This window comes from Ambystoma mexicanum, unplaced genomic scaffold (assembly GCF_040938575.1).
Source record: "Ambystoma mexicanum isolate Mex_15411 unplaced genomic scaffold, UKY_AmexF1_1 Mex_scaf49, whole genome shotgun sequence".
Classification (NCBI taxonomy): domain Eukaryota; kingdom Metazoa; phylum Chordata; class Amphibia; order Caudata; family Ambystomatidae; genus Ambystoma; species Ambystoma mexicanum.
The window spans coordinates 477,140-503,734 of record NW_027182465.1 but is presented as its reverse complement, the minus strand read 5'-3'; the positions used below and the strand labels follow the sequence as shown (position 1 = coordinate 503,734).

General features: G+C 47.1%; 1 pseudogene; it reads right to left on the bottom strand.

The window, feature by feature from the left end:
- LOC138560838 (zinc finger protein 850-like) overlaps positions 1-26,595 on the bottom strand; it is a 571,653-nt pseudogene that overhangs the window by 529,667 nt on the left and 15,391 nt on the right.

The window sequence follows — 26,595 nt, the reverse complement described above, 5'->3', positions numbered from 1 at the left end:
CGCCGAAGCGATGACGAAGGGAAGTACCTTGAATTGGTAGTGAACTCCCGCTATCTTGAAACGCAGATATTTTCTGTGCGCAGGAAGCATTAAAATATGAAAGTATGCATCTTTCATATCTAATGTTGCCCTGTAATGCCCCCGTTTTAAGAGGGGGATTACTTCTTGAAGTGTGGTCATGCAAAACATTTGGAGTTTAACTTATCTGTTCGCTGGGCACAGATCTAGTACTGGGCGCATGGAGACGTCTTTCTTTGGCACAAGGAAGTATGTTGAAGAAATACCCTTGTTTACCTGATTTTCTGGGACGATCTCTATGGCGTCCTTCTCCAGCAGTGCCTTTACTTCTTATAACAGTATGCATCTCCCTCCAGGTGTCATTTTTCTCGTCTTGGTGGGCGGTTGGGTGGTTTCTGTAACAGTGCGATACAATACCCGCCTGCCATGGTGGACGACACCCACTTGTCTGACGTTATCCCCTCCCAGCCGTGGGTGAAGTGAAATTGGACCTACTACTGGAGTGGCATGGAATGGGGAACTGCAGCAGTTCAGCATTGTTTGGGGAGGGTGGGTGGAGCCTCTCCCTGGTGATAATCTGTCTGTTCCTCTGGATCTTTTATTTGAAAACCAGAAGAGGAAGATTGTCCTTACGTGGGCCCCAAGATTAAGTCTGTCCGCCCTGAGTTTAACTTGAAGAGAGTTGAGAACCCGACCCTAAAACATTCTGCAATTTGAAGAGCCCTGTTGTACGTAGGCCAATGGATTTAAGAGTGTAGCACTCCTCCTTTGAGCTCGTGGGCATCTTCAACATCCTTCCTGAAAAGTATGTTAGGCTCCACCGACATATTAAGGAGGGTGGCTGAGTTTCTAGTTTAAAACCAGACTGCCTGAGCCAGGCATGGCGCTTGATATGCATGCCTTCTGCAATGATGCGGCATGCATTGTCTGCTGCATCAAGATTATTTTTGAGGATGCAGTTTGATACCTGCTTGCCCTCTGCAATAGTACTTAATAATTGTGAATTCAGGGGTTCTGAACTGCTTCAATCTGATGTTCCAGGTCATCCCACATGTGGCAGCCCTAACTAGCCAGAAGTGTAGTGTTGGTTGCGATTCTGGTTTGATATGCCGCTGAGGAGGCAACCTTCCTTCCAAAGATATAGATTGTAATGCTTTCCTTGTCTGGCGGGGCTTCAGCAAAGGCCAGAAGTGTGCCATCCCTCTTTCTGGTAGTGGTGACCACTAGTGAATCTGGTTTTAGCTGACCTCTACAGAAGGTCGGTAGGAGCTGGCCTGAATAATCTCTCTATTCTGGGGTTAAACGCCCTTGTGAGATTAGGTGCCAGTAGTGAGGGCTGTATGCGTCTCTGCACAGACTTCAACAGCGGGATAAACTGAGTGGCGGACACAAGGCAAGAATGCCAGGAGCCAGTGGAGGGATTCTGGGCACTCGCCTGCGTTGGAGCACATCGCTTTCCACACCGGATTCCCATGCAAAGCGGACGAGCACAGCAGAAGCATGAAAACAATGGAGAAATTGTTGCAAAGCAGAAAGCAGCCGGAGACCAACAGCGGACCACAGAAGAAACAAGGTGCCATTGAGAACAGGTGAGTCCACAAAGAGGCAGAGAGAAATGGGGCGGCCACACCAAACTTAAATTACTCATAGCGAAACCAAGAGAGAGAAAAGGAATGGTTTCTAAAACCGGAGAAAGACAAAGAGCAGTTTTCTAAAAGGAGACAATTTCAAGTTGGTCAATGCATGCTGCAAGCATATAAGAGACAAAGCAACCATATATAAGAAATCAAGTATATTTGCCAAGGAGGCTAAAAAGTGGAACCATCAAAGGTGGGAGAGTGGGCAGGAGTTCACATATGAAAAGCCCTGGCAGGAGAGTATACCAGGCTGTTCCAATAGTGTGAAAGAAATCCTTACAGGGAAATACTGTAACACTCACCTTACCTCTGCGGGGGCACCAGGAAACCTCTTCCATGTGGTATCTGTCTCAGAACCCTGCGGTGGAAACTGAACTCCTGGGCGTGATCCTGATTTATTGGGAAGAGAAGCTCTCCATCCTGCTATCTCTTGAGCAGGGGCACAGTAGGTGTAGGTCAGTTACGTCACTGACTGTGGTGGCCTATATCCAGCCCAGGCCTTCTGCTGCGTGGATCAGTGTCCTTTCACCTCGTGGTGTAGATAATTATCTGTAAAGGGTAGTTTTAAAGATCAGCTTGGCTGTGCGCTGTTCCTTCAATGCTTGGCGCTCTCTAGCATGTCTTGATGCAGAGCACTGCCCCTTTGGTGCGTGGTGCTCTGTTGTTGATCATCTAGCAGCTGCAGGCGTTGAAGGCACTATGTTGGTGCTTTCTGAAGCGCCGCTTTTCCCCCAAGCACAATGCTGCTTTCACCTTCTTCAATTGCTGCCTTAATGATATGCACAAGGTTAATACTGTTCATAGCGCTGCTACCTTGCATGGTAATTCCACTTACTAACTGTTGTCTTGTTTCTTTTCTCTTTGCAGCAGGAGCGGCGATGGAGGAGTCGAGAAGCCAGGATGTCGCCAAGAATTCACACGAGGATAACCAGGTGAGTGCTGCCGAGGATCGGAGATCGGGTCCGTAGAGCGGAGCCCTTTCTAACAGCTGTCTATTTCCTCTTTCAGGTCCGGAGAGCAGGAGCAAGGCCGGTAAGCGTCACGCTGCAGTGGCAGAATGACACAAAGCAGGGAACCCTTGCCTGGGTGTGGCTTAAATAGTCAACCACACTCAGCCACACCCAATGACTAAGCATGCCTAGCCCCACCCAAAAGGCAGAGCCAGCCACACTCAAAGGCAGCCCTGCATCATTTTAAATGCTGTTTGGTTTACTCTGCCTCCATGTTGGAGGAATAAGGAATAAGCAGTGGCAGAACATAGTCGCCTCATGAATAAGAAACGTGGCGCCAGACACGCCAGGCTTGGGCCCAACTCTTTTTGTTCTTTCTCAACCTGGCCCAAGAACCCCATTGGTGCCTTGGAAACTGCAGGCTGTGTGCATATGTGCCTGCTACTACACTAGGGTAGGTGTAAGGGGCAAGGCCAGTATCAGTAGGGCCAGTGATCATGACATACCTCCCCCCTAAGGCCCCTCTTAAGGTAGTTCCCGGCACTCCGAGCCCTGCTTTACTCAGGTGCTCACGATGAAATCTTTTGATTAGCCGAGGAGATTGCACATGCTCACTGGGTTCCCACGACCTGTCTTGTGGCCCATAGCCCTTCCACTCGATGAGGTAATACAGCTTGGACCTTGTTACTTTTGAATCTAGTACCTCTTTAACTTCGTATTCAGCTTCGTCATTTTTGATTACAGGAACCGGGGGTGCCTTCACTCGGGTATTTGGTTGGACATGTTTTAAGAGGGATACGTGGAATACCGGGTGGATACACATGCTAGAAGGCAAGGATAGCTTCATAGAGACTGGGTTAATTATTGCTTCAATGGTGTATGGGCGACAGAACCTGGGGCGGAAGGCCTTGGGACCTTTAGTGGGTACATATTTGGAAGCTAACCATACTGCGTCACCAATTTTATAAGCGGGACCCTCTTTCTGATGTTGATCTGCAAATAATTTATGTCTTTCCTTGGCCTGTGTCAATTGTTCAGTGGCTTCCTTGAGACTTTGGCTGATTTTGGTGTGTAAAGTTCTTACAGCAGGCATCTCCAATTCTTCTGCCAAGTCAAAAACGGACGTCCGCGTTTGTCGGCCATACAAGGTGTAAAACAGGGTTTGTCCGATGGTAGCATGATGTGAGTTGTTATAAGCGTATTCCACAACCCATAACATATCTTTCCATGTACCTTCTGATTGGTGGAGCAAATATCTTAAGTATTTCTCAAGTGTCTGGTTGGTTCGCTCAGTCTGGCCATCTGTTTGAGGATGATGGCTGGTGGATAGACGTACGTCGACTTGTGCTAATTCACAACTTTTTTTCCATAACTTGGAAACAAATTGGCTGCCGCAATCCGACACCAGGACCGATGGGAAACCATGTTGCCAGACAATTTGCTCTAAGAATACTTTTGCCAAGGTGGATGCGGTAGATAGTCCTTTCAGGGGTATGAAGTGAGCTATTTTGGAGAATGCATCCACTACAACCAGGATTGTGTTATTACCATTGCAGGGGGGAAGGTCGGTGATGAAGTCTAGTTTTAGCGTATACCATGGTACAGGAGGAATTGCTAGTTGATGCAGGAGTCCTGCCGGTTTTCGTTTGGCAGCCTTGTTCTGTGCGCAAATCCCACATGCTAATACATATTGCGCGATATCTTTTCACCAGGTTGGCCACCAGTAGCCGCGCTTAATCCTGGCCATTGTCTTTGTCAATCCAGGGTGTCCTTCCAATAACGTGTCATGGTAATTGGCAATGATCCGTTCTTGTTGCGCTTCAGTCGGAAGATAGAGGCGGCCCATGTAGAATGGTTATCCATCCTGGTATGTGTGTTTCGTACTTCTCGAGGTTGAAGCCTGTAGTCTTCTGTACTCATCTGGCGCTGTACGTCGGCCTTTAGTTCATCCAAAGGGGATATCATTGTAACACCCAGGAGTTTGTTTTCAGGTATGATAGCGATTGGTTTTGGGACTGTGTATGCATCTTCTCCTTCCCCCAGATGAGATAGGGCATCTGCTTTGCCGTTGCACGTTCCCAGGCGATAGGTGATAACGTAGTCGTACTCTGCGAAAAACAGAGGCCATCTCAGCTGGCGGGATGATTGTGCCTTGGCAGAACTCAGATATTGCAAGTTACGATGATCGGAGATAACTGTGACCGTGTGTCTGGCCCCTAGGAGGTAATGCCTCCATTATTTGAATGCTGCCTTGATTGCAAGAAGTTATTTGTCTGTGATGGCATAATTCCTTTCTGCAGGAGTGAGTTTTTTCGACCAGAACGCCCCTGGATCCAAGCGGCCGGTTTCAGGGTTTTTCTGTGAAAGGACTGCTCCCATGGCGATATTGGAGGTGTCTGTCTCAACCACATATGGGAGATCAGGCTTTGTGTGTATTAATATCGGGGCCGAGGTAAGCAGATGTTTCAGTTCTTGAAAGGCTGTTTCGGCTTCTGTGTACCAGACGAAGCGTTGATTTTTCCGCAGTAAGGTTGTGATTGGATGAACTATGTGAGAAAAACCAGGGATAAAACGGCGGTAAAAATGTGCTAAGCCTAGGAAGCTTTGTATTCCCTTGACCGATGTGGGTGAGGGCCAGTTGAGAACCACATCAACCTTGCGATTGGCCATCCGGATGCCATGAGGGGTAAGGATAAATCCCCAAAACTGAACTTCGGTGACGTGAAAGGTGCACTTTTCTAGCTTTGCATATGTTTTCATAGCCTCTCTAGAACAACCCTTACATGTTTGATATGTTCTTGCTCCGTGGTGGAATAAACCAGGATGTCATCGATGTATACTATAACACAAAGGTCCAACAGGTCTTGTAATACATTGTTCATGAAACTTTGAAATGCAGCTGGGGCATTACAAAGCCCCAAAGGCATCACCTGGTATTCGTAGAGGCCATACTTTGTCCTAAATGCTGTCTTCCATTCGTCCCCTTGTTTTATTCGTACCAGATGATAGGCCCCCTGAGGTCCAGTTTGGTGTAGATATGTGCGTCTTTCACTTGGTCTAGGAGCTCCAGAATGAGCGGCAAGGGTATTTGTTTTTCACCGTTATCTGGTAAAGTGATCTATAGTCGATACAGGCCCTGAGGTCCCCCTCCTTCTTTGGTACGAAGAAGAGGGATGAGGCCACTGGAGACTTGGATGGCCGGATAAAGCCGTTCGCCAGATACTGGTCTAGGTAGGTCTTCAAATGGCGGTTTTCCGGTTCCGTTAAGGCATAGATGTGACTGCAAGGGACCGGGGCACCACGGACGAGATCGATTTGGCAGTCATACGCCCGATGCGGAGGCAGTGTTTCTGCTTTTTCTTTTCGAAATACGTCCTGGAAGACAAGGTATACAGGGGGTAGTACACCGATCAGACCCAACAGTGGTCCTTTTCTGTTGTCGACAGCTCGGACGTGCTCCACCGAAGACTGTGATTCCATTGCATAACAGGAATGGGTGCACTCCCTGGAGAAGGTCAGCACTCTAGCACGCCAATCAATGTGTGGGTTGTGGGCCTCCAACCAAGGGATCCCCAGGATCAGCTGAAACTGTGGGGCGCTTATTAAGCCGAAGGTAATGTTTTCCTTATGGACATCTTGGCAAAGGAGGGTTACGGTGTCGGTATTTTGGGTGACAGGTCCAGAGGACAACTGGGTACCATCAACTGTTGTAATGTTCTCCGTTGCAGCCTTCGGACACGTGGGAAGACCAATCCGTACTGCCAGATCCTGATCAATGTAGTTTCCTACCGCCTTGTTGCCTATGTATGCTTCCAATGCGTGCATTTTAGACGGCTGTTGATGGCATATCAGGATCACTGGCATGGCGAAGTGGGAAGTCTGTGGTTCCTCTTCCTCGCTCGACAAACGTACCCCTATGCTTCCCGGGCGCTGTAGTGGTCCTGGTCGAGGTCAGGGTTCTCCTTTTCCAGGGCCCCTAAGGTTTTGTGATGGGGTTTTACGGTACACTTACGCAGGAAATGCCCCGACTTACCACAATATAAGCACAGCTGCTGCTGTCTTCTTTTTTCCCTTTCGGCTTTGGTAAGCGGGCTTCGTACCCCCCTGATCTGCATAGGTTCTGGCTGATTTTCAGAGTGCCAGAGTTGAGTCTCCCCAGGACGTATATACACTGACTTCCCTTCCGCCCGTGCCTGATAAGTTCTTCTATCCTGGAGTCTATGGTCTTGTTGTACTGTAAGATCGATAAACTCAGCACAGCCGACAGGTGGGTTCATGACTTGGGCTAGTACATCTTTCCATTCACTCCGCAGACCCCTATGGAATAGGGTTGTTCTCTTTTCCTCTGGCCAGTCGGTCTCGGCGACCAGTCGGTTGAATGTGGCTATGTGAGTTAGCAGGTCCTGACTGCCCTGTCGGAGTGACACTAGTTTATTGTCCAAGGCCTGTCCTCTGGTATGGCGGGCAAATAACCTTTCCAGTTCTCTCTGAAACTCTCCAAGGTCCCGCAACAAAGAACCGTCCTGATTTACTAGGGGAATGGACCAATCAGCGGCACTCCCCCCAGGTATGATAGCACAAAGGCAACTTTGGACTGGTCGCTGGTGATCATCCCGGGCCTACACAAGAAGTGTAAATGCCACTGATTCATAAAGATAGCAAATTTCTTTGGGTCACCTGAAAATCTTTCAGACGGGGCCAAAGGGACGGCAAAAGGTTGAACCACCTGTATGGGGGAATTGTACTTGATGACAGGGCCTGAGGCTGACTCCCCGGTAATGGGGCTTGACTAGCCTGACTCTGAACGACCTGTCGAGCCAACTCATCAGTTCGATCCCTGTTCACGACTAATTCCCTTCGTAGAGCGTTTGTTTCCTGTCGGGCAGTGTGGACCTCAGCTCGGAGTTCCCCCAACAACTGGGCTAACTGGTCTGTGTCTGAAGTTTCCATAATGCCCGGGCAGAGGTTCAGAAAGGGCTTTGCGTCCTGTAACACTCACCTTAGCTCTGCGGGGGCACCAGGAAACCTCTTCCATGTGGTATCTGTGTCAGACCGTCTGGTGGAACTGAACCCATGGGTGTGATCCTGATTTATTGGGAAGAGAAGAAGCTCTCCATCCTGCTATCTCTTGAGCAGGGGTGCAATAGGTGTAGGTCAGTTACGTCACTGACTGTGGTGGCCTATAACAGCCCAGGCCTGCTGCTGCGTCGATCAGTGTCCTTTTACCTTGCGGCGTAGATAATTATCTGTAAAGGATGTTTTTCAAGTTCAGCTTGGCTGTATGCTCTGTGCTGTATGCACTTGTGTCCTTTTGCCTTGCGGCGTAGATAATTGTCTGTAAAGGGTGGTTAAAATGTTCAGCTTGGCTGTGCGCTGTCCCTTCTATGCTAGGCGCTCTGTAGCGTGTCTTGATGCAGATCGCTGCCACTTTGGCGCGTGGTGCTCTGTTGTGGATTGTCTAGCAGCTGCTGCCGTTGAAGGTGCTATGTTGGTGCTTTCTGAAACGCTGCTTTTCCCCCAAGCACAAGGCTGCTTTCACCTTCTTCAATTGCTGCCTTAATGGTATGCGCAATGTTAATACTGTTCATAGCGCTGCTACTTTGCGTGGTAATTCCACTTACTAACTGTTGTCTTGTTTCTTTTCTCTTTCCAGCAGCAGCGGCGACGGAGGAGTCGAGAAGCCGAGATGTCAAGAAGCGTTGCTGCCAATAATTCACACAAGGATAACCAGGTGAGTGCTGTCGAGGATCGTAGATCAGGTCCGTAGAGCGGAGCCCCGTCTAACAGCTGTTTCTTTCTTCTTTCAGGTGCAGAGAGCAGCAGCAAGGCCGGTAAGCGTCACGCTGCAGTGGCAGAATGATGCGAAGCAGAGAACCCTTGCCTGGATGTGGCTTAAATAGCCAACCACACCTAGCCACACTCAATGACTAAGCATGCCTAGCCCCACCCAAGAGGCAGAACCAGCCACACCCAAAGGCAGCCCTGCAGCATTTTAAATGCTGCTTGGATTACTCTGCCTCCATGTTGGAGGAATAAGGAATAAGAAGTGGCAGAGCATAGTCACCTCATGAATAAGAAACGTGGCACTTGGCATGCCAGGCTTGGGACCAACTCTTTTTGTTCTTTCTCAACATGGCCCAAGAACCCCAGTGGTGCCTTGGAAACCCCGGGCTGTGTGCATATGTGCCTGCTATTACACTAGGGTAGGTGCAAGGGCCAAGGCCAATATCGGTAGGGCCAGTGATCATGACAAATACACCGGGAGAGTTGGAAGTGAATAAGACACAAGACATAGCGAGGGAACAATATCCTTGGCAGGAGAGTACACCAGGTAATCCCAACCACACATAAAAAAGAAGACGAGTTTGAAGATAAATGTTGCTGTTGACCCAAGGGAACGTCAAAAACTGTTTTTCGCACCCGGGAAAGGCGGTCTGACCTATCAGAATCAGCATTTACCGGTTGCGATTCTGACATCAGTTCCCGCGGAGGTGAAAAGAAAATATATACAAAACAAAATGGCCACTGATATTAAAAAAAGGTCCCTTTTCGGATGACAGTGTCCATTTTTGAACATTTTCAATGGCTGCTGTCATCCAAAAAGGGACCTATTGCCTCTTCCATTTTAAAGGCAGCAGTCATCTTTTGTTCCCCTGGACCCCTCCGGACAGGAGATGAGCTCACGCATAGAGCATTTCGGGTTGGGCACAAACGAAAAACAGAACACTATCCGCACCTTGGTAAATCCCAAGGTGTGAATAGCTTGCACTCCCGACCGCCAGGGCGGACATGGCATTTAATAGCCTGCAGCTGAACATTTGTAAAACACTCAAGGCCAAATACATTGGGCCTCATTTGAAGTTTGGCGGAAACCGTGCCTGTAAGACAGGCACGGCTCCCGCCAAACCCGTGAAAGAACCGGCACCCGCGAATGGGCAATTACCGGGCAATTACGAGTCTTGCGGACCCAGTAATTGCCCATTCGCGGGTGCCGGTATTAAAGTGCTCCCCATCCCCGTTCTGCCCCATAGGGCTGAATGGGAATGGGGAGTATGGATGCACCGTTTATAACGGTGCCGGTGCATCCACGAGTTATGCTCGCGGGTTCCGCACAGCCTGCCAGGTCAGTACAACTCGTAGTTTGGCGGTAGGTGACAATGGTGCCGGTAAGCTTACCAGCATCATTGTCACCATTCTGCCAAACTTATAATGAGGCCTGTTAGGGAGAATTCTCTGTTTAGGCTGAATTTCCTAACCTAGTGAGTCCCCCAGCAGCTTTGCTGGATTTTTGGGGTTTATTTTCTTCTCCTGCCAAGAGTGAGACTCTTTTACCCTCACTCTTGGGCATGATTTGAGTGTGTTTCTTTGACTCTAGATGTGTTTAATGGGCTATGGGGTCTTTTACCCCATAGGGCTTCATGTGTTTTTGTGATGTGTGTTACACAGCACCCTCAGTGCAGTAACACAGGGGTGTCATAGTGACCCCCCAGTATAGACTCCATACCCTGGGATTGACTACTGTCTCCCAGGGCATGTAAAGTCACCATTGACTTTACTAGTCTTAAATTCTGAACAGAACCAGTAAAACCATCATATTGTGGACGTACTGGCGGGGGCAATCCAATTGCTCCAGGGTCTGTTAGTCGAGGGGGCACGTCTCCGTCCCTCCTGATCGAGTTTTGGCTGGTGGCAGTGGATACTACTTTTTATATTCATCCGGAAATATTTCTGTATGGGATTTTCCCATTGTTAGAGGCTACTATCTTTATTTATGTAATTACGATAGCCTCGAACATACGGCCGGTTTATTTAATTAATATTAATTCTCCGGTTGGTATTTTTTGCCAAAACTCTAAAATGGCGTTTGTGTTCTCTTCTGTGACTCCAACCGAAGTCGAGCCCTTTGTTCCACTTTTTGGCGGGCTTCTCCACAGAAGCCCTCCAAAGTGGTGCCACTCTGTCTGGGGTGCTTAGGAGAGGTGGAGGGGGATTTAGGCACCCTGGACTGAGTTGCCTAGGCAACTCAAGTCGCACTCCGTCCTGATTGGCCCAAGTGGTGAGCCGGCCGGCTCACCACTTAGCATGTTTGAGTGACAGCTAGGCTGAGTGAATTCGGGTTTTCTGCATAAAAGCAAGGCTTTGGGGACTGGAACTTCAGAAGTCGCCACAGGACCTAAGAATCCGACGAGGGAGAAGCTGAGCCGACCTGCCACGACGACACCACCGGTGGAGCCCTGCTGGACCGTCTCACCACTTTTCCCAACGACAGAGGAGATTTCTTCTTTTGACTGGTGGGGATAACCAGTTTCACCGTCTTTTCGCCTTCCCGACGTATCTCGTGGCCACCTTGCCTGTGCCAAGCACCCCGGCAACCGGGATACCACGTTTTACCACGACCGCGAATTAAAGGGTACTACCTTTAACCGGAAAACTCCGCGGCTGGTTTCTTCCCTGGTAGTGCAACGACTTTCATCTTTCCTCCAAGTCGAGATCTTCTATTCCCCTGGACGACGACGAGACCTGCACCCACTGCCAGGAATAACTGCCACCGCTGGAGGATCCTTCCCACTTAAGGCACCGTGTCCCGCCTGGCTTCCCTTGCCACCGACTGTATGGGGTAGATTTAGCCCCCGGCTTTCGAACCTGGGTTAGCCTGGGACACCCTGGCTAACCTTTTCTGAGCCTCTCTAAACTTTTTTTCGAACTCTCTGCAACACTTTCCAAGCCTAGTGTAACTGTGTGATCTTGGGCGCATTTGTGCTCTGCTCTCTCTAAGAGTGGGCTCAGCCTATGGACTTTGGCTCACAAGTGACTTTTGCTCTTCTGCCTTGCTAACAGTGTTCCTAAATCTTAGAGTGGTGTACCTTTCCATATTCTGTCTTTTTCCCTCCCTTTTTCATAAACTTATTGAATTGCCATCTATAGTTAAGCGCTCACCTCTGTATGAAAATAAGTGGTGTTAACTAAGACTTGTCTGATAAGGAATAAGGGTTGTATGTATTATAATAGTAACTGTGTTTAGAGTATTTTACAATAAGAGTGCTGGAGTGTTTCAAACAGTGTGTTTTTAAATAAATAATTATATACTTTGATACCAAAGCTCTGGTCAGTGTTTGCTTGTATTATTGTGTCTGAGTGCCTATTGTGTATACTTTGCATACTGCCTAACTCTTCTTGAGGGAAGTCTGACTGCTCAGCCACAGCTACCAGGTAAATCTGGGTGGTACAGACTGCTACCAAGTGGGTTTACTGCTAACACCTGTAGTCCGAAATCTTTTGCAGTGTTCCCTAAGGGAACTGCACAGGTTTCTGCCTAACAAGGCCCATTTTCCTTTTCACCTGAGCATTTGTTTGTTTAGAGTGTGAGGGCTATTATAGTACTTTGGACACAGGGCACTTTTGTTGTAGACATTCTGACACTGACAGATCTGTAGTTTTGAATTAGGAAGAGAAACTGTGCTAGTGCAGGGACATCAAGGCCTTTTCCCAGCCCAGTTTGTGTTATAATAAAAGTCTTCAGCGAAAATCATGTCGGACTCTTTTTCCAGTATCATTCCTGACTCAGTTATCACAATCCCATGCAAAAAAAAGAAAAACACCAGAGTAATCAAAATCCCATACAAAAGAAAGTTCATCCATCGCTTTTGTTCAAAGTGTAAGAAAAGTGGCAGGTCATGCTATCAAATGTTTACACAAAATACAGGAAATATAGAATGAGGGTTAAGGTATGGAAGGGCACACCCTGCAGATTTGAACACCAGCACCTCCTTCTCTTTACCCCACCTCCTCTGTCACTACCAACTCCTTCCACGGTCAACTCTTTCCTGTCCCACCAAAGAAAAGATTACCACCTCCTTCACTTTACCCCACTTGCTCCGACACGACCAGCTCCCTCCAAGTACACCGCTTTCCCACACCTCCACTGACATTATTACCACCTTCTTCTCTTTACCCCACCTCCTCCGTCACAACCCGCTCTCTCCATATTCATGAGAATAAAGTTTAAAAAGTGGACAATAACATTAATTCCAGCATAAAACTGGAATAGAGGTGGTCAACTCTGTGCCAGGAAGCAGTTTACACAAAAGTGAAGCCAGAAAAAAAAAGAGATTTAACACAACAATGGAGTTATTACAAAAAATCTAAATTTAATGTTAACGCAGTGCCATATTGGCTGAAGTTCAATAATCATTTAATTAAGTGTGTAAATCCCAGTGGGAGACTTTTACATTAAACATGTTAATTGATCTAAAACCAGCTTTATTTTGTAAATATTTATGTACACTATTCCTTCTTTGAATTTAGAGAACAGCTATGATACCATAACACCCACAACTCTTTCATTTCAGACAGAAAGGTACCATTTAATTTCCAAATGTGCATGAGTTTTATTGTCTCGCAACACAGCAAACATTTCCATTCCATTTGCCCTTTCGACTCTATTCACCAAATGTCACTTTTATAAAATACATAGCAACATAATTTAATGGAACACTTGACATCTTCTCTGGGCCCTTCACATCAAACCAATTTCTTATAAGATAGTGCTTTAATAGTGTAATTTGAGTAATTGCACCTCCACCTGTCGATCCCAGGCTAGGGAACCATCTACTAATCCTAAATGCTCCTATAGAGATAGGCAATAGTTTAACACACTAGAGGGGATCCTGGGGAGAAAAGGAAACTAGAGCTGTAGAACATGCTACACAAAGAGTAAACACTGCAGCATTCAGCGAAGATGGCACTCCTGGTGATGAATGCATTTCTTGGAAACAGACTTCTGGAGTAATATTGGAGATTCCAGTTTTATGGATTCCATTCGCCATGTTTTCCATTTGAAAAACAGTATTTGCACGTGTTGTGCCAAGCTTAGTCTAATTAGCCAAATGAGAATATAGCTTTCTCCATTTTTAATGTACAGGAGGGCTCCAGATGATTTAAATTTTGGCTATTGTAATTTCTATGTGTTGTTGTTGAAAGTAAAGTTACTTTATGGGGGCGTAAAAATGCAATTCCTAGTAGAGGCATTTCTAATGGATTCCTTCTTGCCACGGATTTCTCATCTACAATATCTATATCCCAGCACAGCTGTTCTCTGGAAACATTTCTGCCGTCAGGGTGCTCATCACCGCTCTGTGTCAGGTCCGTCCAATGCCTCTATGCACCTTACGCCAGAAATAACATTGCGGTCAGTATTAGCAGTGCAGACAGGCCCCATGACCTCAGTTCCTTTTTTCCACACATTCACACTTCGAAGTCGCACAACAGACTCTGTGGAAATATGTCCCGCTTCCCATCGACACTTATGTCGAAAATGTATGACATTTACAATGAGGAAGGCAACGAGATCCCATGTGTTTGTAGCCCATGGGTTCTAGAAAGGAGAGACTTGCCCAAGGAGTTCTACGGGAGAGGTGATATGCTGAACTTGGCAGCTGACCTGCCAGGGGCAAGTGGTCTGGAGTTGGACATTCTACCGGCACCAACACTAGATAAACCTCAAGCTGTTTTTTAGTACCAGATGGCAAAGGTGGCAGATACCCTGGGTTTCTCTGCGCCGCCCAGGTCCATAGTGCAATACGAACTCTGCAATATTTGGGACCATGCACCAAAGAGACGCTGCTGTCCTTCATCGTGGTGGTAGAGGCTCCAGTTTTGGAAGCGTGGGAGAAACCTGCCTCCGTTGCCCCCAATGGACACAGGTCTAGCATGAAAGCACTATCCTGCAACTTCTGACCCAGATTTCCTATCCGCCCACGCATTGCCTGAAAGCCTGGAGGTACAGGCCACTACAGTGAGCCTGAAAACCTCTACCTTTTCCCTCCCTTACACCGGACAGGGAAAGCAAAAGGCTGGATGCATGGGGCAAGAACGTGTTTATATCAGGCAATCTAGCGATGCGAGGCATGAATGCATCCTGTGCCATGGAGAAGTTCTCCTTTGTCCTCAGGTCGGCTGCAGTCTGTGTGGCAGAGCACGCCCTAGGGGCGAGATGAAGGAGGGGTTTCTGTCCCTGGTCTCAAACAAGGAGGCAGCGTGGCAGATTTTGCAATCTGGTCAAGACGCAGCGGACTGCATGAGCACATTCATGATCACTAGCATTGCAGTCAAGCACCATTCATGGCAAAGGACATCAGGGTTTGCAGCCGACATCCAGCCAAGGCTGCTAGCGATGCCTTCTGACAGACAAAAGTTATTTTGAGTCAAGGCTGATGAGGCCCTCCCGAAAGTCGAAACATCTGAGGAGACCACCAAGATATTGGGACTCGCAGTGCAGCAGCCCACCATGCTATTCTCATCACAGAGCAGGTTTTTTTTCCCTTTCCCACGTTTGCCCAGAGGTGCCGTGGACAACCCAAGGCAGGTACTTCCAGAGAGGCCGAGAGAGGGCTTCGTTCGAAGCGAGGAGGTATTGCAGCAGACACCAAACCTCAGTGGCGGGTTCCAGCACCTGTGACCAGTGGGGACAAGGCTGTCCCTGTTCAGCAGGGAGTGGTCAGAGGCCAGGTCCAATACTTGGGCCCTGCAGTCCATCAATCAAGGATATTGTCTATTTTTCTCCAATGCCCACTGGACCAAAATCCATGGGCCTCCCCTCTCTCTCTGGACTCGTCTTTCGTCAGCACCCAGAGTTTTCACCAAGCTACTTGCAGTGGAAATGGCTCAACTGAGAAGGGACGGAATCCATGTCTTTCCCTATCTGGACTGGCTCATCTGAACTCGCTTATCGGAGCTAGTGTCGGAGCATGTACAGAGTGAATCTATGTGATCACTGTGCCGCCTGTAACTGCACCAACGAAAATGTTGACGCCAATTATGGCATAGCGCAGGGATCAGATAGATCACTTTGCCCGCGTCCCCCACCCGCATTCCCCTTCCTGACCCCCCTCACTTACCTTAACAGCGACACACTTCTGTGTGCGTCGCCTACACCTCGCTATCCCTGCAGTGTCAGTTCCTCCCAACAATGTGGCTCGGAACCGACGCTGAATGGTGCTTCTCTTCTTTTTATTACTTTCTTGTTTCCTGCTTACCACAATGGTAATCGGGGGACACCCCTGCAACCCCCGACTCCTGTTACTGCGCCCAAGGAGAGCGGGGGACACTCCTCCAACCCCTGCTCTGCTTGGGTGCAGTAATGGCAGTCAGTATTTTGTGCACCTCCAAAGTTGCAATGACTGCGGGGGCGCAGTAGTTGAGGCGTCATTTCAGTACATTACCTACGGAGTACATGCACCCTTGCACAGTTTGGGCTTTTCCCTGAACTTCACAAAGTATCAGGTTCTGTCATCCACTGCCCTCTGATTTATTGGGGCAGTCTTAGACACTCACCTAGGCAGGGCTTTCCCATTCAAAGATAGAGTGGCTTTCATTTTCTGGATGGTCAATGACCTTAAATTACAGACACAAGCCCGAGCCTCTGCCTTCCTGCACCTTTTGATGCTGCAGTCAAGACTGTGCATGAGATAGCTTCAGTGGCCTGATTGCCAATGGTCGTCATTCTAGGGCGACATATGGGAACTTCCTAGAGGTCGCGATTCAGTGGCTGAGGACCCAGCAGTGTGGTCCAGCAAGAATTTGCTGAGCAGCACGTTGTTTCAGCAACCTTGCGCCAGGGGACGATAGTCACAGACGCATCTCTGACCAGTTGGGGTGCTCACTTGTCAGATCCTATGGTGAGCAGAGTCTCTGTAACACATCAACTTCCTAGAGTTTGGAGTGATCAGGCGGGCCCTGGTCACTTTCCTCCCCTCTGTAAAACGCAAGACTGTGTTGATCCTGACTGCCAACACAGTGGCCATGCACTACCTCAAAAAACAATGTGGAGCAGGGTCCTTGCCTCTGTGCAGAGAAGCAAGGAGACTGTGGTTCTGGAGAACTGAGTCTCCCTGACGGCAGCTCATCTGGCCACACAGGCGAACAAAAATCTATGTTTTGTCCCAAATTGATGAACATTCAACTGAACACTTTATATATTGTGTTAAAAATAAGAAACGCTATATACAATGTAATGACTGTCAATTGCAATGTTAATGTTTCACTAATTGTGTTGTTTGAAAACTAAGAAAAACAGTTTGTCCGAAAATCAAATTTTGTTTAACGAATATAAATAATCTTTTCAAGAAATTCAAAGAGAATTAGTGAAACTTTATTAGTATTTAAAACCCGTCTGATTATATCGGATAAAAGTGTGCCCTTGTCACTGCCTCTCGTGTACCATGGGAAGCCATCTTTCTACAGACCCAACAAGGTGCACCTAAACCCATTTTACCACAACGTACTCTATTGAGGAGAAAAATGTAATCTATCGAATTTCAAATTAAAGAGAGTGCACCTTCACACGTATCCTTATATTGCTCACACAGGAGAACATCACAGTGGGTGCATTGAGTAGATGGACCTTGCTATATCACAAGTGGTACCTAGAGGATAATTGTAATTGGTTATTTATAACGCACTTAATACCCAGAGGTTTCTAAGCATGGACCAGGGGATCAAACCTGTGTTGCTCCACGTTGACTTGCTTCTAAGGCGAGTGCATTGCCACTGAGCTATCCTCCCAAGACACAATGGGGTTTGCTTGACAGAATGTGCTCCAGTTTTGATCTTTTTTGGATGGTGCAGTAATATTTTGCTATGGATTTGAACATTATGATATACATTGAAATGTATTATTTGATATATTGCAATGTGCGATAGAAAAGGTTGACAAGTTTATACAAGTTATTACTTTAGGTGGCTAAACCTTTGCGATTTGCCTTTAGAAATGCGATGACATTTTATACATATTGATTCAGTGATAGAGCAGGTCTATCTGGACTTAGATTTTCCTGAAGCAGAAGGGATAAGGCTGGACAGGACGTTGTGTCTTTGTCAATGGAAATGCAATTTAAACCCTAGGTGGATTTGGACAGGGCTTTATATGCTTGACTTGTATTTGAAAATCCATGACTAAAGAAGTGATGTAGATTGATTTGATTACAGAATATGAGACTTGATGCTTACCAGACAAACATATGTTTGAATTCTATGTGAACATGGAAAGTGGAAATATTGGGGTTTGGAAATTGGAAATATTGGGGTTTTCCAGAGAGAATGTATGAGGGATTTTTTATATGTGTAAATAAATACTGATTTCTTCACGTTGGTCATTCTTGGTTCGAAGACGTTGGCACAGAGAAATGCTAATTGATAAGAACTATTATGTAATGCATATTATGCCTCTCTCCCGGAAGCCTTTCTGTTTTGTGAAAACTTTCTAGATCTCTATATATGTGCATTAAATGGGACATTGTGGATGTGTTGCAGAACCTGGGAGCGTAGTAAGTTGTAATGGTTGTAGATTGATAGAGCGAGCAATGGAGTTGGGAGGGAAATGCATTCTGAGCCCCTCCAAATCCACTTTTAGAATAGCAAGAGCATAATATCAGAAGGGAAAAAGATGAGCGGAGACACCCTCTGGGTTCCATTTCAGTAGCTAGTAGCTTCCCTGTTGCATAAGAAGGGTGCTAGACCTTAGCTAAGCCGACTGCTGAGGGGGTGGGGTGGGAGCCCCCCCTTAAGGTAAGAGCCCTTATTAGCTGCCAGGTTCCCAAGGGGCACCCCATATATCCTTTGAGGGTCTATAGTTATTCAACCACTGAGTCTTTAATCTTTTCCAAAATGTTGGTGCCCATTAATTTGCATGAAGTCTTTATGCAACTTGTTCCATACGATGGTTACCTTAACACAGAAGGTACAGTCTACCTTCTGAATATTGCAGAAGGGATGCATTTCAAACAGTGATTCAACAATCATAATCAGCCATCATTTGTGTGCCAAAGAAAACTGAGAACAGCTGTGGAGGCAGGTACTTCACAGTATTAGTCAACAGCCATGGAAAACTCAATAGCACTGTAGAAGCACCTCCTTCTTTCTGAAGCATCTTCAGTTGCAGAAGGGATTTCACCACCTACATGTCCATTTGAACATTATGATATTCATTGAAATGTATTGCTTGATATATTGTAATTTACCATGGAATAGGTTGATGAACTTATACAAGTTATTACTTTAGGTGGTTAAACATCCTGTGTAGTGAAGTATTCACCACATTCACTGAGATGAAACAGCCCCAGGCATGCCTGTTTCGTCTGGTGCCTAGTAAGGAGACTGTTCCGACTGAAGCATTTTCCATATTCAGTGCAACTATAAGGTTGCCCTCCTGTATGTGTTCTCTGGTGGCTAATAAGATGTCCCTTCTGAGCAAACCCTTTGCCACATTCAATACACTTATAAGGTTTCTCGCCTGTGTGCGTTCTCTGGTGGATAGCAAGAGCTCACTGTTGTGCAAACCCTTTCCCACATTCAACGCATGCATAAGGTTTCTCACCTGTATGTGTGCTGTGATGGATAATAAGATCTTGCTTTTGTGCAAACCCTTTCCTACATTCAATGCACTCAAAAGGTTTCTCACCTGTATGTGTTCTCTGGTGACCAATAAGATGTCCCCTTTGAGCAAACCCTTTCCCACATTGAATGCACTCAAAAGGTTTCTCACCTGTATGAGTTCTCTGGTGGCTAATAAGACATCCCTTCTGAGCAAACGCTTTCCCACATTCAGTGCACTCATAAGGTTGCGCTCCTGTATGTTTAGTCTGGTGGCGACGAAGATGTCCCTTCTTAGCAAACCCCTTACCACATTCTATGCACTCAAAAGGTTTCACTCCTGTATGTGTTCTCTGGTGGCTAATAAATCGTCCCTTCTGAGCAAACCCTTTCCCACATTCAATGTACATATACGGTTTCACTCCTGTATGTATTCTCTGGTGGGTAGCAAGGTCGCGACGTTGCGCAAACCCTTTCCCACATTCAAAGCACTTGTAAGGTTTCTCACCTATATGTGTGCTGTGGTGGATAATAAGATCTCGCTTTTGTGCAAACCTTTTCCCACATTCAGTGCACTCATAATGTTTCCAACCTGTATGCATTCTCTGGTGACTAATAAGATGTCCCTTCTGGGCAAACCCTTTCCCACATTCAATGCACTCATAAGGTTTCTCACCTGTATGTGTTCTCTGGTGGCTAATAAGACATCCCTTCTGAGCGAACCCTTTCACACATTCAATGCACTTATAAGGTTTCTCTCCTGTATGTGTTCTCTGGTGGATAGCAAGATCTCGCTTTTCTACAAACCCTTTCCCACATTCAATGCACTCATAAGGTTTCTCGCCTGTATGTGTGCTGTTGTGTAACGCTCACCTGATTCCCGTAGAGGCGCCGGTCTTGACTGGGCGTATACCGTATCTTCAAAGGTGATGTGTAACACACGGCTGGCTCTTTGGGCTGGACCTCTGTGCACTGTATGTCTGACTCGAAGGGTAAGATGTCTGCAGATAGAAAATATGGGATTAAGGAACTGGGTTATTGAATGTCTCTCTCTTCTTCCCTTTCTCTTCTCCTGTAGAACCCCAAAGGTTAACGCTCTCACCTTAGGTAAGTGAACGCCGTGCTCTCCATCTGCCTCGGGGCAGGGTGCTGTAACCAGTTTCTTCACTGGATAAGGGGAGCAGGCCTCTTGACTTCACAGGACTGCTGTCCGTCGTTTACTGCACAAATGGTAAGTTTCGAGTAATTATAATGTCTTTAAAGTCTTTAGTAATGATGTTTCTTGTTTTGCAGGGTTCCGGCGATGGCGGATGACGGGCTGAAGTGAGTTGAAGATGGAGCCCGTGTGATGAATAGAAGCGCCTGGAAGCACGTAAGTAAGCGCTTGTTGCCTGCTTCACGATGCACTCTAACTGCATTTTTATTTTGCAGGTACAAGTTCGGAGCGGCTGCAGGGTGCGGAATACCCACTGGGTTAGATGTGGAAAGGAGTAATGGCACGTGAGTATTAAAGTTCCCCAATGTCTTTAAACGCACCTTGTTTTGTCTTTCAGATGCGGGATGCAGCGCCGAAGGCCTCCGGAGCGTGCGAAGAGTTGGTAAGCTTTTGTCTTTCAGATGCCGGAATGCAGTGTGAAGAGCTCCGGAGCGCACGAAGAGTAGGTAAGCCTTTGTCTTTCAGATGCCGGAATGCAGCGCGAGGCGTTGGTGACAGCCGATGGACCAGGTAAGTGAAGAGCTGTCACTGAAGACCGTAATGCTAACCTGTTCTTTCTTGTCTTTATAGGTGTTTCTGAAGACTGGATTCAGGATGGTAAGCCTTTTTCCTTAGGCCCAGGATCAGAAGCAGAAGACACGATGAGCGTTCTGCTGCAGAGAATGCAGAATAACGCAAAGCAAGATTCATCCATCGGGTGTGGTTTAAATAGCCTCCTGTAGTGCTTAGGTGTCTCCTTCCACAGCCACGCCTAGGTAAGAAAAGAGTTCCTGCTTTCCAGAAGAGTTCCAGTGTTCTGAATCTAGGGAGTGGCTCCTGCCCCACCCAACAGGAAAAGTAGTTCCAAACAGAAGAGGATCAGAGGCTCAACTGGCAGGCAAGTAAGCAGCATGGTCTGCTGCAGGTAAGTCCACCCAAGCATTATGAGCCCGGCGCTTCCAGCGCTGGGACTGGGCATATTTATGAGCCTGGTGCCACTGGCGCCAGGACTGGGTCCAAAAGGTCCCAATTGGGACTGGTTGGCACTCGGAACCTGGGTTATGGATATGCTTCCAAGGGAGTTGGGAAAACCCTGACCTTTTGGAAGCAGAGATCATGACAGTACCCCCCCTCAAGGCCCCTCCCAAACCGGGCTTCTCCGGGGGTTTTGGCTTGTCAGGAAATGTTCGGTGAAATCTTTTGATTAGGCGAGGAGCGTGGACATATTCAGCAGGTTCCCAGGATCTCTCTTGGGGGCCATAGCCTTTCCAGTCAATTAGGTAAAATAGTTTAGATTTGGAGATCTTGGAGTCCAGAATGCTTTTGACTTCAAACTCGAGTTCTCCATCAACTAGGATAGGTTTTGGAGATTTAGTTAGTCGGGTTTGAGGTTGCACGGGTTTTAATAGAGAGACGTGGAAGACCGGATGTGTCTTCATGTGCGGGGGCAAGTCCAACTTGACCGCTACTGGGTTTACTATGGTAGTGATGGAATAGGGACCAAGGTATCTTGGGTTGAATGTGCGTGGCCCTTTTAGAGGTAGATATTTGGTGGATAACCAGACTTGATCCCCTACTTGATATTGAGGGGCTTCCTTCCGATGTTGATCTGCTCCTTTCTTGTATTGTTCTTTAGCCCTTTGAAGGTGAGAAACAGCTTCCTTAAAGGCTTGGGTGATTGTAGAATGCAGGTAGTCTACTGCTGGTGTTTCAAGATCTTGGAGGGGATCCAACTCCGAGGTTCGAGGGTGACTGCCGTACAAAAGAAAAAATGGGGTTTTCCCAGTTCCCGAATGGACAGAGTTATTGTAGGCATATTCGGCTATCCAAAGGATGTCTTTCCAAGTTTTTTCAGTTTGTTGCAGCATGCAGCGTAAATACTGTTCCAGAGTTTGATTGGTCCTCTCGGTTTGTCCGTCGGTCTGAGGGTGGTGACTGGTCGATAGTCTCACATCAATTTGAGCAGACCGACAGCAACTTCGCCAAAAATGAGAAATAAATTGACTACCTCGATCCGAAATTAGAACTGAAGGAAAACCGTGCAGTCGGACGTTGTTTTTGAGAAATTCTCGGGCCAGAGTTGCTGCTGTTGGCAAGCCTTTGAGCAGAATGAAATGCGCCATCTTGGAGAATAAGTCCACGATTACTAGAATCGTATTGTATCCAGAGCATGGAGGTAGATCGGTGATGAAGTCCATAGAAAGCGTATGCCAAGGGCGAGGTGGGATGTCAATAGGGCGTAAGAGGCCTGCTGGTCTTTCCTTTTGACTCTTGTTTTGGGCGCATACTCCACAGGACATTATAAAGTCTCTGATATCTTTTTTCCAAGACGGCCACCAGAAGTAGCGCTTGATCTTTTCTGAGGTCTTGGCCATACCGGGATGTCCTTCCATTAAAGAATCATGATAACAAGAGATTACTTTTTTCTGTAAATCTGTGCTGGGTAGGTATAATCGTTCTTGGAAATACAATAAGTTGTCCTTTACTGCAAAGTCCTTTCCCTGCAGATGCCAATTCTGTATGTCTGCTGGAGTAACAAGTTGCCTGGCTTTATCCTTAACTTCCTCTATGGATTCTGTGGCGATTACACCCAGAATTCTTTGTTCGGGAATGATTGGTACAGGTTTAGGGTTGATCAAGTGTTCTTCCACTCCCATCCGAGAAAGGGCATCAGCTTTACCGTTCTTTGTACCAGGTCGATAGGTAATTATGAAGTCAAACTCGGCAAAGAATAATGCCCAACGGAGTTGTCTAGAGGATTGGGCTTTTGCGGTTTTCAAATATTGCAGGTTTCGGTGATCCGTAATCACAGTAACGGTGTGTCGGGCCCCCAGCAGATAATGCCGCCAAGCCTTAAAGGCAGACTTGATAGCCAGAAGTTCCTTGTCAGTAATCGTGTAATTGATTTCAGGAGGCGAGAATTTGCGGGACCAAAATGCCACGGGATGCAACTGATTGGTTACCGGGTCCTTTTGTGATAGAACTGCCCCCATGGCAAGGCTTGAAGCATCAGTTTACACGATGTAGGGGAGTTCGGGGCGAGGGTGTTTTAAGATTGGTGCAGAGATAAATTTAGTCTTCAAATCCTGGAAAGCTTGTTCCGCCTCGGTAGACCATTCAAAACGTTTGCTTTTCTTTAACAAGGCAGTGATGGGCTGGACTATTCGAGAGAATTCGGGGATAAACCTGCGGTAAAAGTTAGCGAAGCCTAACATGCTTTGCACACCTTTTACGGAGGATGGTGATGGCCATTTGAGAACTGCATCGACCTTCTTTGAATCCATACGCACTCCGCCAGGTGATAATATGAATCCCAAGAATTCAACTTCAGTCACGTTGAAAACACATTTTTCCAACTTAGCGAAAAGTTTGTGTTGACGCAATCTTTCGAGGACCATTTTCACGTGTTTCCGATGTTCAGATTCCGATGAAGAATAAACGAGGATGTCGTCAATGTAAACAACAACACACACATCTATGAGCTCTCTGAGGACATCGTTCATAAAATATTGAAAGGCGGCCGGGGCATTGCAAAGTCCGAAGGGCATGACCTGATATTCGAATAGCCCATACTTGGTGCGGAAGGCCGTCTTCCATTCATCGCCCTCTTTTACTCGTACCAAGTGGTAAGCTCCTCTAAGATCCAGCTTTGTATATATGCATGCTTTTCTGACTTGGTCCAGGAGTTCAGGGATCAAAGGTAACGGATGTCTATTCTTAACGGTGATCTGGTTCAGGGAGCGATAATCTATACAAGTTCTAAGGTCTCCTTCCTTTTTTGGAACGAAGAACAAAGCTGAAGAAGCAGGGGACTTGGAAGGACGAATAAACCCATTTGCCAGGTATTGATCCAGGTATTGTCGAAGGTGAAGGTTCTCAGGCTCGGTGAGGGCATAAATTCTACTACAAGGAGGAGTAGATCCAGGTATCAGGTCTATCTGGCAGTCATAAGACCTATGAGGAGGTAGAGAGTTAGCCTGATCCTTCCGGAAAACATCTTGGTATTCTAGGTATTCGGGAGGTAACTGGGGAGTCTCTGAAGAAATTGCTGCCAGTGCAACACCAGGTGGAGGGTGACAAGTAGAGACACATTCTGGAAACTGGACCGTTCTTGCTCGCCAATCGATCAGAGGATTGTGTTTCTCTAACCAAGGTATTCCTAGAATAATCTGAAACTGAGGGGCCTTGATCACATCGAACACGATCTTCTCATGGTGTCCATCTTGACTTACTAGCGTCACCTCTTGAGTGGTATGCGTTACTGGCCCGGAGGCTATCTCCGTACCATCCACCGTAGTAATGACGTCCTTTACAGCCTTGGGACAAAGAGTTAGATTCATCCTCAAAACCATTTCATGATCCACATAATTGCCGATGGCACCGCTGTCGACGTAAGCTTCAATTGCATGTAATCGATCCGGATTATCAGGGCTAATGAGGACCATAGGTATCATGAAATGCGAGGTCACGGAACTGGTTTTCACGCTCGGCAAGAGGACCTCTATTCTTGTCGGGCAAGGTCGTTTCCCTGCTCAGAGTTTGTAACTTTGGTAATTGCAGCTCCTACTGCCTTCTTGGCAGGTTTCACCGGACAGTCTCGAAGAAAGTGCCCTGAGTTTGCGCAATAGAGGCATAATTGCAACTGTTTTCTCCTTTCCCGCTCCTTTTGTGTTAGAGGACCTTTCAGACCCCCTATTTGCATGGGTTCCCCGGAGTCTACTCCTTTGGAAGGAGTTGGCGGTTTGGAAAATACTCGAGCATCAAACTTGGAACGATCGGCCTTCCTGTTCTGCAGTCTGTGATCTATTTGAACGACTAAGTCTATATAGTCCGAACAATCTTGTGGGGGATTCACTACTTGGGCTAACACATCTTTGAGCTCTCCACGTAGACCTCTATAAAACAGCGTAATCCTTTTGTCCTCAGGCCATTGAGTTTCCACTATCAGTCTGTTGAAAGACACAATATAAGCCAAAAGGTCTTGATTACCTTGTCGCAACGAAAGAAGCTCATTGTCCAAGGCCTGCCCCTGTGAATGTCTTGCAAACAGTTTTTCCATACTGAGCTGAAAAGCTTGAAAATCATGGAGGACCGGATCATCTTGATTTACTAGAGGGATCGACCAGTCTGCCGCATTGCCACTAAGGTACGAAAGCACGAAAGCTACTTTAGCTTGATCAGTTGGAAAGGCTGCTGGCCGGCATAAGAAATGCAACCGGCACTGATTGATAAATACTGCAAACCTCTTTGGGTCACCAGAAAATCGTTCGGGCGGAGCCAGAGGTACATTCCCAGGTAGGTTGATCTGCACTGGATTCATAGAGGATGTAGAAGGAAGATTTCCCCCAGATGCGGGTAATGGGGTCTGTCCAGCTTGTGACTGTAGCAATTGTCTAGCGAGATCATCTGTTCGCTCCTTGGAAATAATCAGTTCCCTTCTTAGAGCGTTCGTTTCCTGACGGGCTGCATGCACTTCTGCACTTAGTTCCCCAAGTAACTGGGCTAGCTGGTCGGTATCCGAGGTTTCCATAGCGGCTGGACGGGAGTTTTGTGGTAGGCTTTGCGTTCTGTAACGCTCCCCTGATTCCCGTAGAGGCGCCGGTCTTGACTGGGCGTATACCGTATCTTCAAAGCTGATGTGTAACACACGGCTGGCTCTTTGGGCTGGACCTCTGTGCACTGTATGTCTGACTCGAAGGGTAAGATGTCTGCAGATAGAAAATATGGGATTAAGGAACTGGGTTATTGAATGTCTCTCTCTTCTTCCCTTTCTCTTCTCCTGTAGAACCCCAAAGGTTAACGCTCTCACCTTAGGTAAGTGAACGCCGTGCTCTCCATCTGCCTCGGGGCAGGGTGCTGTAACCAGTTTCTTCACTGGATAAGGGGAGCAGGCCTCTTGACTTCAGAGGACTGCTGTCCGTCGTTTACTGCACAAACGGTAAGTTTCGAGTAATTCTAATGTCTTTAAAGTCTTTAGTAATGATGTTTCTTGTTTTGCAGGGTTCCGGCGATGGCGGATGACGGGCTGAAGTGAGTTGAAGATGGAGCCCGTGTGATGAATAGAAGCGCCTGGAAGCACGTAAGTAAGCGCTTGTTGCCTGCTTCACGATGCGCTCTAACTGTCTTTTTATTTTGCAGGTACAAGTTTGGAGCGGCTGCAGGGTGCCGGAATACCCACTGGGTTAGATGTGGAAAGGAGTAATGGCATGTGAGTATTAAAGTTCCCCAATGTCTTTAAACGCACCTTGTTTTGTCTTTCAGATGCGGGATGCAGCGCCGAAGGCCTCCGGAGCGTGCGAAGAGTTGGTAAGCTTTTGTCTTTCAGATGCCGGAATGCAGTGTGAAGAGCTCCGGAGCGCACGAAGAGTAGGTAAGCCTTTGTCTTTCAGATGCCGGAATGCAGCGCGAGGCGTTGGTGACAGCCGAT